Below are 5,600 nucleotides of genomic sequence, written 5' to 3'. Positions count from 1 at the left end.
GGTAAACACAAACAATAATGATGAAATACTGTGTACCACTCAGTTAAACGGTGGCCATTTAGATATCTCCTCCCTTTAAAAGATAATTTTAAAATATATTTTCAATAAATCTAAAAGCTAATCTGCAGCTTAGCATAGAGGTGTATTTACTTTGTTGCGGTGTTTTTTTTTTTTTAACTGTAGGCTTTTATTTTTTTCCCTCTTCTTTTTTCTGTCTTTGATCTCCTTACTCATCTTTTCCTCCCCATATATGCTCATATCACAACTGTTCATAGTAATAATAAACATAAAGAAATTTTATTTAATTTTTGTCATAAAAATGTCTCATGAGGTTAAGGGAAATTCCCTCAAATTTTTATTTTTATACTGACTAAATGGCAAATGTTGTTGAACAATTTTTTTCTGCACATATGAGTTAGCTATATTGTTTTTCCATTTTATTAATGCCATGGATGAAATTAAACATTTAATATTTAAGCTTAACATGCATTCTAGGGATAAAGCTCAATTTTTTAAATTTTTTTAATTTATTTTTTAGAGAATACAAGTGGGGGAGGGGCAGAGAGAGGGGAATAGAAGATCTGAAGCAAGATCCATGCTGTCCTCAGTTAGCCCAATGTGGGGCTTGAACTCACAAGCCATGAGATCATGACTCGAGTTGAAGTCAGCCCCTCAACTGACCATGTCACCCAGCTGCTCCAAACCACAATTTTTTATTATGTATTTCATGTTGTATATTATTGGGCTTTATACTAATATTTATTTAATTTCTCTTTATATTATGATTTTCATTTCATATATTACACTTATTGTGGAGTCAAAGCTATGCTAGACTTTATGAGTTAGGGTATCTTTACCTTTTTATCTCTTTTAAAAGATTTTTGTATTACCCAGTTTTTTTTGTTCTTTGGCAAAACTGAGTAAAAAATTTCTTGGCTCTGGCTTTTCTCTGTGGAAACTTTTTTATAATGATTCGATTCCCCTAAGAATTATAGTATAATTCGGATTTCCTAAATCCTCTTCTTTTTGTTTTAATGAAATATATATGAATGGGGGCTACCCCAGCATTTCTGGGCTTACTGTTTGCCCAGTAGAACTTTCTCTCTGCCTGGACTTGCTGATACATGTGAGCGTGTACCTACGGACTCTCAGGTGCACTTATTGGTTAGTTGGATTTGTTGCAAACAGTTTATAACTGGATTTTTATTTCTGAACAAAATGGTGATTTCTATGTTTTAACTTAAGGATTTATTTAATTTACGCTCAGAGTAATTATTGTGTACATATTTAGATTTTTTTGTATTATGCATTTTAATGTTTTCCATTTTTATCACATCTTATACCCATTTTTCCTATATCTTTTGGATTAACTATGTCTTTTTTTCTTTTATCTAGATCACTTTTTTTTTTAAAGCAACCATTTATCAGAACCAATAAAAGACTATGAGAAGAGGGAAAAGAAGAGAGTGGAAAAGAAGGAAGAGAATGAGGTCTGCATCAGCGTCAGTGTGGAAACAGGTAAATTGCCTACTTTCAAACATCTGCCTTTAAAAGGCAAACTCACCCTAAAAAAATTTTTTTAATGAAAAGCAGACCTCTCTGGCTGAACTAAAATCAAGAAACACAACTCAAACTCCCCCACAAAGCAGAAAGGTCCACAGAGAATTCAATGATCCATTTTTCCACTTAGAAATCTGGGTACTAAGTGGAAGGTGCATTGCTATGCAGGATGGCACTGAGTGCTGAGGGATGCCCACCTCCTGAGTCTCCTAGATCCCATTCTGTGGGAAGGGGAGGCAAGGCTGCTGGCCCGTGGGTGTGTCAACTCCAGGCCAAGTGGCAGGAGGTCAGACTGTGCTTTCTTCATTCTCCAGAACCCCACAGAACCACCTGTACCCGCGGAGCTGAGTGAACAGAGCAAACTCCACAGGGCACAGAGATAGGTCAATGATTTTTATAACTTTCTATTTTCTACAGAGGAACAAAAATAAGAATCGCATCAGACTTACCTTCAGAATTCATGCGAACAAAAAGATTGGGGTGAAATATTTAATGTGCTGAAAGAAAAAAAAAGTCACCAACTACAATTCTGCATCCTGAAGATTACCCTTTAAGAGAGAAGGAGAAACAAAACAAAACAAAACAATTCCCAGATAAACACTGAGGGAATGTGGCACCGGTGGGCTTGCCTTGCAAGAAATGTTAAGAGATATTGTTCGGAGAGAAAGAAATCATGTAGGTCAGAAACTCAGACCTACTTGCAGAAAGGAAGAGCACTCAAAGACGAAGAGGGTAGGTAACTCTTTAACTTTTCTCATTCTTAATGGAGCTAGCATTTATTTAAAATAACAACAACAACAACGTATTTGGTAACTATAGCTTATGGATAAATCAAAAGAAAGACAGCACCATGTCAAGGGCTAGGAGAGTGGAAGTGGGAATACTCTGCCATCAGTGCCAGTACTAGCTGTGAAGTGGTGTAGTGGTATCTGAAACGGACTGGTGTTAGGTGTTGAGCGGACGACAGTGGATGACAGCTGGGAATGGATGAGCGCAGACTTGGACAACTACTAAAAAAAAATTACGGAGAAGGATAATGGATATGCCACGATGGAAAAGAAGAGAGACAAGTGCTGAGGTGGCTCATTTGAAGCGTCCAGCTCTTGATTTTGGGTCAGGTCATGATCCCGCAGTTTGAGGGACCGACCGAGACTCGAGTCAGGCTCTGCCCTTATTCCACAGAGCCTGCTTGGGATTCTCTCCCTCTCTCTGCCCGTCCCACCCCACCTTCAAAATAAATAAATAAACGTTAAAAAACAAAGAAAAGAAGATGGAATTATATTAAAAACGTTAAGTAAGGAAAGGCAGAAAAGAGTAGAAGATTGAAAAAAGAAGGTAGAAGAGTTATGTGGTGAATGATGAAAGAGTTCACGTTCATTTCTCTGCTGTTCATCCATTCTTAAAACACCTGCAGAGAGAAACTTCTCTGAGGAAAAAGAAAACAGGAGCGTTTACTTCCTAACACATTTACTGGAGGGCTGTAAAGGAAATGTTGGTCATTGCATTATAATGGAAATTGCTCTAAATCCTCAGCTTTCTTTAGCATTTGCTGTCTTTTCAGGTGGAAGCCTCATTCATTCCTTCTTGTCATTACTGGTCCTAACTGAACAATGTCTATCATTAGAAATAGTGTTTGCACACAGTTAAGTGTAGCTGAAAAGTCTTCTCTACTCACAGTTAGAAATGGCTTTTGTTGGGGGCCTGTGTTGGTTAAGCCTCCAACTCTTGATTTCCACTCAGGTCATGATCTCAGGGTTCTGAGTTCAAGCCTTGCATTAGATTCTGTGCTTATGGTGCAGAGCCTGCTTGGAATTCTCCTTCTCACCCTCTCTACCCCTTCCCCACTGATGCTCTCACTCTCTCTCTCTCTCTCAAAATAAATAAATAGACTTTAAATTTTTTAATGGCTTTTGTTTAATGTAACTGAAAATTTGGCCAAAAAAATCAGAAAAAGTGAATTTCCCCAATAGAATATGAAAAAAGAAGGTGTATGCTTTTCCAAGTAAGTAATCATTGGGATGATTTGTTATATCCCACAGGCAATCGAAAGAAGGAACTATCTAATTGCTTTGGCTCACCTGGGAAATAAATGAGCCTCATAATTTTTAGCTGTTTAACTGTTTATTGTTTTCTTCAGGGGAATTTAATTCAAATTCATTCCCTTTCAATATTGCTCCCCTCTTAGCCAAGGTAAAGAAAGTATCTCACAATCACTTTTAAAATCAGATTTAAATAAAGGTATCAACATTGATCATAGTTGACATTAATAGTTTCCCATTATTAAAACTGACTGATATTAAGAGATTTATAAGACAAATAAACTCATATAACCTCATCTCCTTTGAGAAAAAAATTAAATAAATATCTGATTGTTCCTGTTCCCTAGTCATGCCTTGCTTACAATTTATTTTTGTCCATTGGAGATTTCCCAAACCAGTAATATTGTCACCCATAGGTCACTGAAGACAAACAGATTAAACATATCAAACAGACTTATTATATTTAAAAATAATAACATATAACAAGTTAATTCATTGACATCCCAAGAACTTAGCAGAATTGATTGATACTATTGTGACAAAGCTAAAAATAGCCTGGTGAATTAATTATTCAGGAGAAAGTCTAAAGGTATCAATGTGCATGAAGCACAAGGAAAAGAGGGGTGACTGAGGCACCTGGGGAATTCCAGGGGCATCTCTAGCCCACTTCTCCACTGGAGGACTTGGCTGTTAGTCACTTTTACCAATTTCATGAGAAAGTTATATCTTTAAGTTATGGGAGAGGAAGGGACAAATGATAAGTAGTAATTCACAAAAGGTGTTAAAATCCTAGTCATAATGAATGTAATTATGCTTACTGTGACAAAAGAGTAATAAAATGACAATACAAAAGAATAATGTGGTAGCTGAACTCCGAACATTATTTAATTGGAGAAGTTATCACAGCTTCATTATCTGCAAATAGATGTGAAATGATAGCTTTGCGTTGCTTTAATTTGCAGCTCTCATTTCAAAGGAGTTTGAGCACATCTTTATAGGTTCATACCCTTTGATGTTTTCCTCAAGTTGTTCCCCCCCTAATTTCTACTGATATTGCTGTTTCTTGATGATTCACTGGAGTCCATTCTAAATCTAGATAATTCTTCATTCGTTCTAGATATTGCCATCCTCTTTTCCAATCTGTCATCTCTCCATTAACATTATCCATAACATTCTTTATTCACTGAAACTCTTGACTATTGCATACTCAAATACAGCAGTCTTTGACCTTATCTTTTGTATGTCTAAGTTTGTTTTATAAGTCCTGTGCCATGCCTAGGAGGTAAAGACAGTCTCTTAAGGTTTTCTTATGCTCCACATTTACAAGTTTTTTCACATTTAGTCTTTTCATCTACGTTGAGTCCATCTTTCTGTTGAGGTCATTTGACTTTTTTACATAAAGTGAACCAGTTTCCCAATTATACAACCTGAAATTTCCAATTAGTTTGTGATACAATCTTATATATTGTAGGGTTGGGTGTTTATACGTATTTACATGTGCACATTGGTCTAGTTTTCTTTTGTGTGATTGTAGTGTGATACTACAATTCCCCTTATATTACTCTAACTTTCTAGAATGTTGCAATATTTACTAAGGTAAGTTATCCTTATCTCTATTTGTTAAATGTTACTTAGCCAATTGTGGACCTTTATTATTCCACTTTGCATTTTATTATAGGTTTATGGAATTCCTCAAAAAAAAACAAGTGGGATTTGATTTGTAGATTATGAAATTGCATATTAAAGATTAGCTTGTGAATAGTTGGTACCTTAATAGCAGTAAGTCTTGTTATTTTAAAAAAATGGAATTTTGGGATGTCTGGCTGGCTCAGTTGGTGGAGCATGTGACTCTTGATCTAGGGATTGTGAGTTTGAGCCTCATGATAGGTGTAGACCTTACTTTAAAAAATGAAATTTTATATCAGCAGGTTATTTTCTAAATTCTTTATTCAATGTTTTAAACTTTTACCAAGAAAGTATTACTGGGGTGCCTGGGTGGCT

The sequence above is a fragment of the Suricata suricatta genome, chromosome 7, assembly GCF_006229205.1.
Source record: "Suricata suricatta isolate VVHF042 chromosome 7, meerkat_22Aug2017_6uvM2_HiC, whole genome shotgun sequence".
Classification (NCBI taxonomy): domain Eukaryota; kingdom Metazoa; phylum Chordata; class Mammalia; order Carnivora; family Herpestidae; genus Suricata; species Suricata suricatta.
Note: the sequence above shows the minus strand (reverse complement) of the source record.